The following is a 17120-nucleotide window of genomic DNA, read 5'->3' as shown; positions in this document are numbered from 1 at the left end:
TTTAATAAGATATTGTATAAAAAAATATAATTCTCTATTAAATTAAATATTTAAAAGAATTGAAAATGAAATTTTACTAAAATAAAAAATTTTAAAAAATATTTGATATGCTAAACTATTTTTTTTATCAAAATAGAATGGAGAGAATAAAAGAATAACAATATAATTTTAATATTTTAGGTTCATATATATATATATATATATATATAATAAAATAAAATTAAAGTATCAAAGTGTAAAATATTTCAAAGTTCAGGTTCTAAAATGTAATTTACTCTATTATCTTTTTTCAATTAATTTAAAATTGCACTATGTAAAACTTTTTAGGTTTGAAATCAATTTTTATTCAAGAACCACAGAGTTAAATTTATACCTTATACTGTACCAATTAGTTTTACTGATAATGTTAGACCTTATCTAAAAAATAATAAATAATGTTGCATTTCTTGGCTGGGTGAATTTCTTCAATAATTTTGAAATAAATACTATGATATCTAGTGCTGAAGGATATGTTTCCTGCTCCAATAATACATATTGTAGATTATGTCCATTAGCCTAATATGATTGATATATCGAAAAGCTCATAAATTATGTCCATTAGCTTAATATGATTGATCTTCTATTTAGACTAACCAAAAAAAAATTGATCTTCTATATAGATGGTGAAAGCGATTCTTCTATTCTATTATTGCTAAAATTCGCTATTCTAATTTCTTTTTTATTTTAAGTTTTAATACCTTTTCAGCCCCTCAAATTGTCCACATACTGTAACTGACTCTCTGAATTTTGACTTGTGACAACTAACCTTCTTAACTTGCTTATTTGGAACAAATAACTCCTCAAATAAGTTAATATTTGTGATTTCAGGAATTATTTTTGCCCTTTAATTAATTTATCAGTAGATTAGTTAGATTTATCAACCAATATTTTGACAATCTTTTATTTCTGATGTAATATTATCTTGAATGTTTTTTGGGTTTAGGGGTTATTTGTTCCAAAATAAGCAACATGAGGAGTAATTTGTTCCAATTGAGTAATTTGAGGGGTTATTTGTTCCAAATAAAAAAGTTGAGGAGTTATTTATTTCAAATAAGTAAGTTGAGGGGGTTAGTTGTCACAAGTCTACGTTTGGGGAGTCAATTACAGTATTGGGACAACTTGAGGGGACTGAAAAGGTATTAAGCCTTATTTTAATAAAGTAATTCGGACCAATTTAAAAAAGAAAAAAATCATAAGAATAATAATGTAGAACCTTTAAAAAAAATAACAATATAGAGCCATTAGGAGCTGGAACCGATACATATAAAATCGAACTGAGGTTTTAATCTTAAACCAATAAAGAATATAATCTTCTCTAGCTAAACTAGAAGGATGAGTAATCCCAAAATGGATAAAAATCCAAACTCTCAAAGGAGACTATTAGTTTAATTCACCAAAAGTTGGGTTGATTACACAGATAAGAAGTATATATACCCCTTTCTAAGAGAAACAAAATACCCAAAAAGCCTTGCTAGGGCTATAAATAATACGGATAGTATGAGGATGAAAGATAAGGGTAGTGGTGTAAATATAAAGAGTGGTATAATGGTAATAAGTAGGGTGAAAAAACAGTAAATAGTGGATAGCAGTGCTTGTCTCCTTTTGGTTTGAACTTGGCGGACAATGCAATATAAAGAGACTCACACGCTGTGCCATATGACTCGCACGGCGTGTGAGTCCTTTGCTGGTATTCAAGTCCTTCGTTCTTCATTTGGCACGACGAGCTACATGACACGTCGAGTGGCACGGCATGCCAGGCAACTCCTGGCCTTTAATCGTCTTGGCTCTTAGTGTGGCACGTCGTGTGCTGTGTGGCTCGGCGTGCCACATGATTTCTGCCCTTTCTCCTGTCAAACCGTCTTGGTGCCCATGGTGGTGGAAATACCCTCTTAATCCTTCCCTTCTTCAAAAGGGTTGGATCCCAACTCACCCTTGATGATCTTGATAATAGAGATGTCCTCATTAGGAACCAGTGGAAACGACACCAAGCTTGGTATACTAGGCATGGCTTGGCTCGAAATGGATGAGGTCGAGAGAATAAAACACAGATTGGCTAGAGAATGTGTCAGTTCTAGAACGACTCAAGGATGATATTGAGCTCAAAGAACCTAAAATAGGTTAATATCTGTCCTTTTTATTTTTTATTTTTGCCTTTTGTTAATGTATGAGGAGATTGGTTAGATATAAGAGTAAATATTTTGGATATTTTTTCATTTCTGCTGTAACGTTATATTGAATGTTTTCTTGGGTTTAAGAGCTATTTAAGGGGTTATTTGTTTCAAAATAAGTAATTTGAGGAGTTATTTGTTCATTATAAACAAATTAATTGAGTTATTTGTAACGTTTTCAAGTTCAGAAGGTCAATTGTAATTTTTGAATAATTTGAAACGACTTACCATATATAAGACCTATATATTTTTTTTTAAAAAATAGAAATATATAGTTATTCTTTAGTAATATTACTCCTGACTATAAACATTTTACACTTTATCCGTTGTTTCTACTATTTCCGATTAAATTTGTTTCTTGTCCTGTCAATTAATCCAAAATATTTAGTAACTGTGTCACTTTCTCATGGCATTAAATTGAATCCTTGTACTCCACTATGTTTTTACGTTTCAAGGGTACATTGGTCTATGTTTGTTCACGATTGTGGCAAATTATAGAGGAAGAAAGAATAAATGTGTATATCACGTTGCTATGTATAAAACATGCCATGTATAAAACTGTGGAATATTAAGGGTCTGTTTGGTTCAGCGGTTAACTAATAGCTGTTGCGGTTGCTGTTAGCTGTTTGCAGTTGCAGTAAGCTGTTAGCTATTGCTGTTAGCTGTTTGTTATTAGCTGTTTAATTACTAGTGTTTGGTAAAATTATATTGAACTGTTGCTGTTCGGATTTAAAATGTCTAAAATGGACATGTTTTAAATTAATCAACAATGAAATTATAAAAGGAAAAATGTGAAAAAATGTTCATAACGTTTACAACTAGGAATAATTTTACTCTTAACGTCTAAAATAGTGCAATTTTACCCATAATACTGACAGCTAAAAGCAATTTTACCCTTAACATTGGCAAGTTAGGCCGATTTCAGATATTATTAGAAAACATAGATATTTTGTTTCTTATTCTACATCAATTGCTCCTAGCTATAAATGTTAGATGTATTTTTGCACCTTATCCTATTATAAAATAAAAAAAATGTGTTACACAAATTAATAAAAATAATCTATATAAAAAATAAAAAAATTATTGAACGCAACAAAACTTTGTTCTTCCGGTAATTATGTTGTAGAAATATAAATAATGTTAAAGAATAAACATATTTTATGGAAATAAGAAGGATACTTTTATCAATAACATATAACTACAAACAGCTGTTTATGAAAAGCTCCAAATAGGAGCTTTTCGTGAAACGCTCCAGAACGCTGCAGTTTCCAAAGAAAACGCTAAACGCTGCGGTTATATAAACCTAACCAAACGCTATGTTTCCTGCTGTTTGGAGTGAAACGTTAAACGCTCCTCCAAAAAGCTAAAACAAACACATTATTACTTTTAATTCCAAACATATTATAAAAGATAGAAATTTTTTTGATGTGAAATTTTATGTTATAGCTTCCTTTTAATCTCCACCATTCTCACCATTCAATATTACTTCAAATCACACATTTTTTTTTAATAAAAAAAATAATGTTCCATTCAAGAGAGTTCAAATTGCACCGTTTAATAAATATTAGGTTTAAAATTATATTTTATTACATTGACATTAAAGGGGTGTTTATTTCAGCTTTCCGGATGAGCGTTTAGCATTTCCAAACCACAGGAAATATAGCGTTTGGTTAGGTTTATATAACTGCAGCGTTTAGCATTTTCTCTAGAAACTGCAACGTTTTGGATTTTTTTACGAAAAGCTCCTATTTAGAGTTTTTCTAAAACAAGTGTTTGTATTTATTTGTTATTGACAAAATTATCCTTCTTATTTCCAGAAAATATTTTCTTTTTTAACATTATTTATATTTCTACAACATAATTATCGGAAGAACAAAGGTTTTGTTGCGTTCAATAATTTTTTTATTAATTTGTGTAATACATTTTTTATTTTATAATAGGATAAGCCTTAACGTGCAAAAATACCTCTACATTTTTTATTTTATCCGATAAGGTGCAAAAATACCCCTAATATTTATAGCTAGAAGCAATTTTAGCCTTAACGTCTAAAATGGTGCAATTTTGCCCCTAACATTGACAAGTTGTGTCAATTTGAGAAATAATTAATCAAACTGTGTTCTTGATATTGAATATTGTTATCCACACTTCACATGTGTATCATTTTATCATCATTAATAACAGATCATAAGCATATGATTGGATGTGAAATTAAAAAAAAAAAATTGTATAACATTATACACACATATGGGCCAACCGTTCGGTTCTGACCCAACCACTCTTCAATTTATGTCTGAAATCCCTCCATTATTTGTTATATTTGTGTGATTGTCAATTGTGCCTTGAAATGATTTACTTCTTAAATGTGAAACTCTCTCTAAAAATAAGATAACATAATCAAAATTAATAACTAAAATAAAATATTTTAATTAGAGGATTACCTCCAGGTAAGGTATCATTGATTCCTTGGGCAATGTCTTCCCAATTTTTATACAAGCCAAGACTTTTTCTGACTTGTACTACCTACATGACTCCCAAAATCTTTTTCCCGTTCACCAATTAGGGGTCCACACATCTCATTTAATTACTCCCTCATTTAATTACTCCCTTAACTTCTGATGCGCCATGAGCTAGCATTTAAAAGACTCACTAAAAATAAGTGTTCCTCATCATTATCAAGTAATAAATCTTGAAAGTCCAGGTATCATATCTCATTAATTGGGTCAGCTCGGCGAGCTTACAGTCTCAGCTCAACAAGTTGGCCGTCAACGGCCTCTAGTCGCGCATAGTTGTTCTTGATATTGGTCAAACTTCTCCTGATGGTTGAATCCCCTAAAAATCTACCAATTATTTCACAAAATCTCACCAAATAATTATCCAATCATTTAATTAACTTATCAAAATCATTTTATCCATATCAAGTCAAAATTATATATTTTTGGTAAGTTAACCTTATTAATTGGGTACAATTAAAGTTGTAATTTAAATATGACAAACATTTTATTGAAAATAGTAAAATGCTTAGCAAAAATTAATACAGAAATTATTTATATATATAAAAGAGAATGAAGTGAACAGTACAAATTGCATTTTTTCGTACAATTTGTTCCAATTTTACCTATATTCTTCACTTTCCAATTTTATCCTTACTTTTTCCAATTGCCCAATAATGGCATACAAAACGGTGATATTTTTTTTTGAAACAAACATATAGAAAAATGAAAAGTTTTGGATGCCCACTGATCATGTCCTCCCTATTTCTTTTAGGCAAATATATATTTTAATCCATCAAATCATGTTTTTATTAACTAAACTCATAATATTTTAAATAATTATATTAAACAACTGATCAATTACTTTTTAATACAGTAAGTCATTAATTTTTTAAATGGATATACTAAGCCGATGATCAATTATTTTCTTAACACATTAAGTCCCTAATAGATACATCAAATATGTGAATAATTCAGATTCCATTTAACTTATGTAAAATTGTCAGCATAGGACTATTTCACTAAAGTAAAACATTTAAGAAATTATTTGGGATAACAATATATATGTCAATTGATGTGTTACAAGAGTAACATTTTAGTAATTTTGCATGTGCTAAATGGAGTTTGAATCATATATAATTGGATAGTCTAAGAGAGGCTTAACAAGGACTTAGTCAATAAAAATTAAATTAATCGGGGCTTAAATATGCATTTCCTTCTTTTTTTTTCTCTTTGTTCGATTTTCTTTTACTCTTTATTTTTCACTTCCTTCACCCCTCTTCAAGAACCCTATTTTAGCATGTTCTTCTTTTTGCTGTCTTATTCGATTCTAATTTCCACGATATTCATACTTATGCTTGGATGATTTAGTCCGTCCTAAATCACTTAAATTAGAAATTGGGTAAGATATGAGAAAAATAGATATTCCTTATTTTGTTGCAAATATAGAAGAGCTAGTTAATTTTGATTGAACCAATGAATCTTTGTGCGATAAAATTTATTGGGAATAGAAGAGTTTTTTGGATGCATTTTGACATCAAAATAAAAGAAATAAATTGCATTTCTTTGACTTTTATGGAAAATAGTGATAAAAATAATAAATTGAAACAATACTGAAAGATTTTCTGTTTGAGTTGGACTTTTTAAACAAAAAGTTGATATTAAATTCCGTTTTATATGTATATAAAATATTTGATTTTCTGAAAAAATTAATTCTGACATATTTAACATATTTACACTGTATAATAAATTTGTACTATTAAAGAACTCATTACAAATTATTTGATTAATACAAGATCGGTATAAATGATCTAAAAATTATTCTAATAGAAAAAAATAAAAAATATGGAAAAACAAGATTTATTTATTTATTGATTGATTTAGATTAAACAATTCATTTTCGTAATTAATTATATTTTTAAAATTTATTTTGTTAATTAAATAATTTGAGATTTTTGAAAAGTAAAAATTTATTATTTCATAATTTTATTTTAAATTAAATGTGAATGTTATTTTTTCTTGAAGTAAAACGAGGGTATCCTTCTAGTGTAATTAAAAACTAAAAATTGTCAAAACAAAGACTAAAACAATTTAAATTAAACAAAATAATAATAAACCATATAAAATAATTTTGAAAATCGTAATAAAAGATAAAAATAAAACATCCATATCAACTCCCAACTTCAACTTTAATGTCACACCGACCCTAAACGGCATCGGGTATGAAGGGAAAACAAGATAACGATCTTCGAATTCCACTCATCAGTTTTAACTCGTTAAATTCTTAATTTAAATTTTCTAATAGATAAAAATTTATTTGGACTACCTAAAATTTATTTAATTATTTGGCTTGAACTCGATAATTCTATCGAGCTTCCTACGTATCCCGAACGTCTTTTAATCTTTTAAATCAGGAATCAAAGCCACTTAGTTCTACCTATATTAGTTAGTTCTCTTAACTTATCAAATTAACAGACTTCACTTTATTGCTATATTGTTTCGTTTTATCGCTACTACTATTCACAATATATTTAGTATCCCGGTCTATGATTTTGACTCGTCAAATTTTAACCCGTTAAAAACTTAATTTAATTACCTAATAACTTAACTTAATTTCAAAATAGACCAAAAACGCTTATTCAGACTATCGTAAATTTATTTATTAATTATAATTAATATATACGTGAATACTGTATCGATTCAATAATACGAAACTTTAAATTAAAAAAAAACACATTATCAAACCAAATGAAATCATAAATAAATATCGATATCTCTATATCAAAATCAAACCAACTCGTAACCAATCGAATGATTTCCATAATCAAATAACCGCTTTATCAAACCAAATTCGTAATCAATCAAACTTGTAATTACTCAAACTCGTAATTAATCAAATGTAAAACCTTATATCAAAATAAACTCATAACCAAAAACATAAAACCTTATATCCATTCTAGAGTTTATCTCCTTACGTATCAATCCATAAACCTCAATAACTATATATAGTCGAGACGTCTCTTTATCCTTGCCTAATCCTGTATTGGTCTTACCTAACACTTCCATGCCAATACCCGACTAGGTCTTTAAGCTGTGTACACAAGCCATGTTCCTCACTGAACATAGTCTTCAAATATCCAACACCACCCGTCCGGATTACTCATAAAATCATAATATGCTCAAATCTCTTTTCACAATCAAATTTCCAATTTATTTCATAACCATAAGCCAATTGATTTCAAATAACTATTTTCGTAAAAATAATCACAATCATTAAAATTAAATATTAAAAATTTGTATAAATCACCGATTCGTAATTTAATTCAACTCCAAGAATTCAATAGCTCAAAATATCGTATCGATAAAATTTAATATCGTTAGAAATAAATATTCTTATCGGACTACTTTGGTCACCGAAACAAAAATTCTAAACTGAATTACTATTAGACTTGTTAAACCACGTTAAACTACTAAGAGTATATTCGTCCTAATTTTATATTCAAATTATTCTACTACTTTTATATTCAAATTATTTTACCAACTTTTATATTCAAATTATTGTAAACTCTATTTAACAAATATCGGTATTAATCCTTCTAATTTATAAGGTATTTTAACTCGATAATTTTAAAGTCACTTAAATATTAATCAAATAACTTAAAACTAAATTTTAAACCAAAAACTTAAATCGGACTATTCTCGTTTGCCAACGAAATTGTAACGTATAAACTAAATTGATACCGTTAATTCCGACCGGAGGTTCAGTTACACTTATAACACTGCTAAAAACCAATTTTAATACCGAATTTCACTTCAATAAACCTAAAGGACAACTAGTCTAAAATTTATATATTTATTAGTAACTCATAAGCTTGATAAATTACTAATCATAATTCTGTTAAAATTTGACGAAGCTACCGGAATCAAACTTACTCAAAATTATAACTAAAACATTTTAAAAATAATTTGAGTCTAAAATAGAGTTACCGAAGTGTCACCGCCGGTCAGTAAAAATTCGGTATGATCCGTTAACAGCTACTTGTTCACGTCACGACGTGTCCAAAGTTCAACGATGGTTGTTTCATACCGTATTTCTTCATGATTGATCGACATCGAAATGCCCAATATATTTATTCGTTTCCTTCTCTCCCCTTTTTTTCTCATATATATTTGTCTCCTTATATATCTCCTTCTCTTCATCATTGTTCTATAAACCATTCATATATTTATATTTTCTCCTTTCACATTAATTTGTAATCCCCTCTTCTCTCTTACCTTCCCTTCCATTTATATTCATTTATATATATATATATAGTAAGGGAATCCCTTACTTTTTATTCTAAGGGAAGATTAGTGTTATTCTAATTACCAAACACATATTAGATTAAACAAATTCAATTTAATTAAAATCCTAATATTCTCTCTCAGTCTCTTAATCACGATTTACCGCTCCTCTCTCTCACCTCACGGCTCTCTCTCTCCTCCTCCTTCCTCCCTTACCGTTCAAGACACCGGCCATAAATCGATTTAATGGCAAACAGATTAGGATGTAATCAACCTCCAAAGTGTGGAAATGATGTCACAATCCTTAGTATTGATGGTGGAGGTGTAAGAGGAATTATCCCTGGAGTTATCCTTAATTACCTCGAATCTCAACTTCAGGTACATTAATTAATTAATTCATTTCCTTAATTAACTTAGTTATTAATTAGTACATGATTAATGTACGCACTGCAGGAACTTGATGGAGAAGATGCAAGAATTGCAGATTACTTTGATGTAATAGCATGAACAAGTACTGGTGGACTTATATCTGCTATGTTAACTGCACCAAATCAACAAAGTCGCCCCTTATATGCTGCTAAAGATATTGTGCCCTTTTACCTTCAAAATTGCCCTAAAATTTCCCCCCAGCCAAAGTAAGGATCAAAATTAATTAAGATTAGCTACTGTATGTTGAACGGTAAGAGAGGAAGGAGGAGGAGAGAGAGAGAGAGCTGTGAGGTGAGAGAGAGAAGCTGTAAATCGTGATTAAGAGAATGAGAGAGAATACTAGAATTTTAATTAAATTGAATTTATTTAATCTAATAATTCTTTTGGTAATTAGAATGACACTAATCTTCCCTTAGAATAAAAAGTAAGAGATTCCCTCTCTGTAGCCTTACTCATATATATATATATATGAATGCCACATATATATTATATGCTTGAATTTTGACATTTGTAATTTAGAATTATTATTATTTAATTAAAATCATCATAATTATTATAATTAGTTGTATTTTAATAATTTGAATGAATATTGATCTTTAATATTAATTATTAAAAAGATCCTTCTTTACTCAAAACTTTTAATTTATACCTAAAAATATTAAATTAAACCCAATAATATATTATACACATATTATAACAATCACAGATTAAAATTGATTATTTAGTTTAAATATTGGAAAAATATTAGTAATAACTAAGATTAGCAAACAGAAGTTCATTATGTATTTGACAATAACTAAGAGTAGCAAATAGAAGTTCACAACATTTTATCTTCTAAATCATTTGGAAAGAGTGAATGATTATGCTAGAAAGCTATTTTTCTTTATGGGCCCACTAGAGGCAACAAAGCTACACTTATAAATCAATACCGTTATGTTTGTGGAGAAATTTTACAGCACTCCGAATGAAAATCATTTTGAATATTATTACTACATAGACATGATTGATAGTAAAATATATATATATATATATATATATATATATTTATCATGAATTCATTGATTGGGAGTATTAATCCAGAAGTACGTTAAATTTTTTTTCTATGTTTATGGTCACAATTATATGGTGGTATTGATTTACAAGTGCAACACTTGTAATTCAATGCCATTACAGCGTTTGGTTGAAGGTGCTGGAAGTATTCAAAGGCGGTTGATAACAGTGGTCGGAGGCAGTTGAAGTGTTAGGAGGCGGACGATGACACTGATTGCTCTAAGTGTCGGAGGTTGCTCATTCAAACTCGATAAGTTTTGGAGAAAATTGGAAATTAGAGATATGCATGAAAGTAGATATACCTTTGTTTTAATTTATTTTTTAAGTGCCAATTGCGTTTACAGAATGTCGACGCAATTACCATATAACACGCGACACAATTGATGTACAACAACGGCACCTAGCTCCATAAATGCTCGATGCAATGCAACTATTATAATAGTTAACTGTGTCCGCCCTATTGAATTGTCATCACCGACAATCTAGAAGGTCAAAGAATGCCTTAGATGAGTCTAGATAATAAATTATTTATTGTTGATATTTTGGGTCTTCCACCGACCAAAACTTTGTGCGGTGGAAATTAGTTCTAATCTAGTATAAATATAGGCATAGCTTATAAGATTTATATCCATGAAAAAGAGAATAAGCATAGGCTATAAACTTGTGAGTTGGTGAGCTATAGTGTGATGTATCATGTTTCTACCAAAAATTAATAAAAGTTGTTTTTGTTCAAATAATAATTTTATTCAATTAATTTAGTCCTCTATTCTCAACAAGTGGTATCAGAGCGGGAGAGCGGGCGGTCAGGGACCGGTACGTGGTCGAGTGCAAGCAAGCGGTCAGGGACCGGGAGTCGAGTGCTTCGAAAGTTCGCAATCCAGGATTGTGGTGGTACGAGGTATTTTTAGCGCGCAGTCCGAGACTGTAAAAATTATTGGTCGGTGTTACTTGGTTAATTAAAGGAGATAACCAAGTCGTGATGGCGGATATGTCTACCTCGATAAGCACTCTGGAAAAACTCAATAATAATAATTATAGTACTTGGAGTACTCGTATACAATTTTATCTGCTCGGCCAAAATTTGTGGGAGATTGTTGGAGGAAACAAAACAGCGCCTCCGACGGAACAAAATGACCTTAAAAAGTGGAAGGTCAAGTGTGGTAAAGCTATGTATGCTTTATCAATTTCGGTGGAGGACGATTTGCTGCAACGCATCAAGGATGCTAAAAACCCCAAAGAAGCATGGGACACTCTTGCCGGATTATTTGCAAGAACAAACGATGCCAAGCTCCAACAACTCGAGAACGAGTTACTGTCGGTCTCGCAAAACAACATGACGGTGAGTCAATACTTTACTAAAGTTAAAACTTTATGTAAAGAAATTTCAAAATTGGATCCTGAAAATAAAATCACCGAAACAAGGATTAGAAGAATTATAGTCCATGGGTTGCGTCCAGAATTTAACGCACTTGTCACAGCAACCCGTGGATGGGCTAAAGAGCCAAATTTAAATGAATTGGAAAATATTTTGGCTAATCAAGAGGCCCTGGACAGACAAATGTCTAAGGTCTCAGTTAATGATGAAGATAAAGCTCTTTTTAGTAATAAAGAGAGAAAGGATCCAAAAACCGCGAGATCGAGATTCGGAGAAAGATCTAAAGAAGACAGATGGCAGAAAAGTCCGCAAAGAAGGAGTTGGCAACAAGGGGGAGCTCACCACACTCACAACCATAATGAAGAGGATGAGAAGGCTGTTGGTCCCTTATAACGTTACAAGTATAGTTCCAAGGGGGGGTTAGGAACTATTTAAACTTTTTCTCTAACTAGGGCAGACTTCTTTTCTTAAGAGAAAATGTTTTAACAGCGGCGCTGAGTAAACAGAAAGATACTGGCTTAGTCAACTGGTGACTAGGTCAGTTTCTTAACTTAAGTCAGGATATAGCACTTAGAGTCTATTCCTGAGCTCCGATGTTCGATGCGCACAACTCAGCTTGACCTCTTTACTTGGTCAGTTTTGGTTATTTAAGCAAGCAATATATATAAGGAGTTTAAGGTAAGAAATATGTTACTCAGCAGATTTATCCAGTTTCGGCCTCCAAGCCTACTTCTTGTCCCCGGAACACGTTCCGAGATTTCGAATTCTCTACTGAGCTCTTTAACGGTAGAGCATCAAACCTTTTACAATCTTAGCAAATGAGTATAACAAGAGTACCTTCCTTTATACCTCTACTCAATCCTAATCTCTCACTGAGTACTATAACCGAGTACTCAGCCTCTCCTTTCTAATCTCTAGAAATGATAAGTGTTTGTCCTAAACAATGATTGCTAAGACACTTAGATGATTGAATAGTCACTCTAGACTTTTACACAAAAGATATGAAATATAGTGTAAGATTGCTTTGCTTTTGATTGGAGAACTTTGCGTAGAAATTTGGTCAGCGTAATGGCTTGATCAAGTTCTCTTGTTGAATGAAGCAACTGATGGCACTATTTATAGAGACGTCTGAGGCATCGGTTCATTTTGAATTTCGAAATAACCGTTGGAGGGAAACGGCTTCCTGTCGTTGTCATCCTGACTTGCTCAGAGCTCTCGGCCAATCAGATTTGAGTATCTTCTGTCATCGGTCAGCTTTTGGTCAGCTCGGCAGAGTGTCTCTCCATTTATGGTAATGTCAACTAGACAGCATACTGTGTCGTCTGAACTTTACCCAAAGTGGAAACACTTTGTCTGGAAGTTTTCCTTAGCCAGCTGCTGTCTTGTACTGTTTGTCGAATCAACTCAGTAGCTTCATCCCGAAGTTGTTCCTTGAAGGTCTTCTAGATCCTTCTCTTGCTGAGCTGCGTTTTGTACATAACGACAGCGTTTTGACATACGCGGGCCGAGTTGCCTTAAACTGTTTGACTTGGGCTTTGACTTCCGTATTAGGCTTGGGCCTTTTAATCTTGTGTCTTATAAACAATTTAACTCAACATTGAACAAACACATTAGTAGAATAAATCAAAGCATTTAAACTTAGTGTGTTTAGAATATGTTTTTTAATTATACTTAAACAATTTTGTCAAATCAAAATTATGTGGAAATGTGTTTCAACAAACTCCCCCATTTTGATGTTGGCAAAACTATTCAGCGAAGAACTCAGTGTTGAGCTCCCCCATGATAGTTGACCTAATATTTTTAGCAAACTCCCCCGTAAGGGTTGAGCTACTGACTTAGTTTTACTCTAAACATTTAAAGGTTTAATCGAGTAAGTCTAAGGTCAGTTTTCAGATATAGGTCAGCTCATGGAACATATTCTATTTTACTAAGTGTTAAGCGGAAGGTTTTAACATTCAGAGGGCGCTGAGTAATTTGTTGTTCAATGAGTTTTATAAGACAATGTTACAAGTCAATGTCAAACAAGTTATCAGCATTGGGTTCAATCAATAAATTTTATAAGCATTAAACATAGCTGATTCAATTGAAGATACATAATGACTTAATACACAACATCGAATAAAAACAATTCATAACTCAGGGTTTGAACAGAAGATGCAAGTATTGATATTTAATATAGGTAGTCAGCGAGTCCAAACAAAAGTTCAAGATAGGCATAGAGACTACATACTTAGCCTATACTGAGCTAGCCTATATCTATTTCTTTCTCTTCTGTTTGGACTGACTAGACTCATGTTGTGTTCTCGCTTGTTCTTTCTCCCCCGTTTTGTCAGCATCGGGAGGAGGAATCCTAAAGGCATCGGTTAAGACGGCTCTGGTCAGTTCTGTGGACAGCGCTTTAAGTCTATCGGCGCTTTCATTGACACCATCAAAGATAGCCACTCCATTATCTGAGACCTCGGAGGGTATATTAAGCTCAGCAGCGCTGATCATGCTGACTATGAAAGCTTGAGATTTACCTACCCAAGTAAGTGCATCAGTCAGACCAGCAACGACTTGATGGAATGTCTTGAGTAAGGAGGTGTCATAGTATTGACGCTGAATATTGCTGTGACGTATGTGGTTGAAGGTTTGTCTGGTGATAGACAGCATTTCATTTTGCTTCATAGCGTCAGTATCCATCTCTTACTTGTTCAGATTCAGCAATCGAACGGCCTCACCAATTTGCTCCACTGAGCATTGAGAATAGGAGACCATTTGCTCGTTGGTTTTGATTTGCTCGGTGTGAAGCTGAGCAAAGAGCATTTTAACTTCATCAGAAGTAGCATAGCGTGTGTTCACAGTTGACAAAGTCTGAACTTGTTCTTGAAGAGCATTGAGATGTTGAACTGTTGTCAGCTGGATCTCAGCCAGCTTTGCGATGGAATCCTGCTTAGCTTGCTGTGCTTGAAAGGTAATGATGATACTCAGCAAGTCCTTGAATCCCTTAACTTCGTTGAGAAGCTGAGTTACTTGGGAGAGCTGAGTAGTCTCAACAGTAGAGGACCCAGCAACAGGAGGAGTAGTTTGTTGAAGGTCTTTGATCAATGTCTGCACTGAGTCGATGATTCGTTTACCAGACTCAGTGACATTTATGTAGCTTTAAGAGCCTTCATTAAGTTGTCTAGTGACATCAGTATGACCGGTTGGAAGAGGAGTAAGTGGGATGACCTGGTCAGTGACTGGAGTTGTGTTTTCAATCTGCACTTAGTTAGATTGGGAAAGAGTTTGATCGGCAGAGATGTTGAGTGGAGAGGAAGTAATCCGGATGCTGTCGGTGCTAACTGAGACAGGAATGTTATGAGTCAGCACAATGCTTGGATTGACAGCATCAACGGGAATGGATTCCACTTGACTCGTAGAATTTGCGAAAGCATTCAAGTCGGCATGTTCCTTTAGTGAAGAAACAGAGGCTTGATTTTCTAGAGAGGCCGGTGGAGTAGAGGATGGTTGCTTTCTGAAAAATTTCAGCTTAAGTGCAGAAGGGTCCTTGGTTGGCTTCTGAATAACAAAGTCAGGAAGGGTTGGTTGTTGAACAGGAATGTCACTGACTGTCTTCTGACTTGCCTTAACCAATCTTCTTCTGCGAGGAGGAGGGTCAGCTTGAATAGACTCTCCTGAGTGAGATGGAGAAGTTTCTTCTTGATCAGCTTCTTGATCAGCATTAAGCTGGTCAGCTTGTTTTTATACTTGATCAACATTGTGTTGGTCATGTTCTTGTTCTTCTCCAGCAGCCAACTCAGTATTGGCTTGCTCAGCTTCAATCTCACTAGATGTCTCCTCGGAGTCAGCTTCATCACTGTTTTCTTCTCCCTGTTCCTCATCTTCTTCATCCTCCCCATCCAATTCTTCCTCAACTTGTGCAATGAACTGATCGTCCAGTTGCACATCATCCTCTTGCTGTACAGCCTCAGTTCCTAGACAATGTGTGTAGTGAGAATCACCAGGAACAATGACGTCAGTAGGGATTGCGTCAATTGGAGTCAGTGAAGAAGACTTCTGCTTCTTTTGAGGTTGCTCATCAGCATCTGGTCTTTCCTCAATTTCAGGCTCATCTTGCCTGCTCCTTTTCTTAGCTGACTTAGGTCTCTCCTGACCTGGTTCAGCAGCTGATTTAGACTTCTTGGCCTGAGGCTCAGCCTTCTTTGAAGGAGTCTCAACAGCTTTCCTCTTGCGGGCAGCTGGAGCCTTTGTCCTTTTCCTTTGCTTTGGAGCTGTTTCCTCAGCTTGTTGTTCACCAGCAGCAGCAGCTTTTGCTTTCTTTAGGGGCTGATTGAACTTCAAAGCCCTCAGCAAAGCAGCTGTGATTTCAGATCCTCTAGCTTTAACTTCATCAGTTAGGTCTATTTGATGATCAATGAGGATCCTGGTGATGAGCGAGCCCAGCCTGAGAGTTCCAGTGCTTCGTAGGAACCCAGCAATCAGGAATACTGGCATGTTGACCGGTTTGTATGTCAGCATATGCCATATGAAGCATTGCTCAAAGTTCGTTGCTGAGGTGGTGCAGTTGATCTTAGGATAAATGAAGTAGGTCAGCAAATAGTGAGCCATCTTTTGGTGCTGGCCCATAGAGGAACTGGAGACTTCTCCTGAGTGGCCTTTAGGTTTACAGAAGGTGACTTCGTACCCAGTACCGTCATGATCTCCAGATCTTCTCAGCTTTGCTCCTTCATTTTTCAACTTCAGCAAATTCGCCAAATAGGTGGGATTGATGAAAATCGTTTTCCCCCTTACTACTGTTGTCAGATAGTTCTGGTTATCATTAGCGACTTGGAGGTTCTTGTAGAATTCCCTTACTAGGTCAGGATAGGTGTGATCCGTAATAGAGAACAGTTCTGTCCACCCATTCTTCGATATCCATTCGTAGAAGGGTTGCTCGGATGTCACGAAGTTCTCAGAAACCCATCATGAGAAGTCCACTTTCCATTCGCTAATGTTATCAAAACCCTTGGTATAGGTTCTGATTTTGGTCGGTTTTCCTTTGGAGGAGGTAGCTTGCCCAGTTTTTCCTTTACTCGGCGTAGTGACCTTGGTAGTTTCAGGCACAGAAGTTTTCCTGGAGGGTTCATCGGAGCTGGTCTTAGGGTGACCGGCACCGGAGATGTTGACGGAAACTTTAGTCATAGTTTCAGAACAAGTTTGGGAAGCTTTGAGAGTTTTCAGAGAGAAAGCTTTGCCTTAGAATTCGGTAGGTGTAAAGAAAATAAAGAATGGGGATTTACCCATTATTTATAGCGATGAAGTGTG

The sequence above is a fragment of the Euphorbia lathyris genome, chromosome 5 (genome assembly GCF_963576675.1).
Source record: "Euphorbia lathyris chromosome 5, ddEupLath1.1, whole genome shotgun sequence".
NCBI classification, from domain to species: domain Eukaryota; kingdom Viridiplantae; phylum Streptophyta; class Magnoliopsida; order Malpighiales; family Euphorbiaceae; genus Euphorbia; species Euphorbia lathyris.
This window is presented reverse-complemented; position numbering follows the sequence as displayed.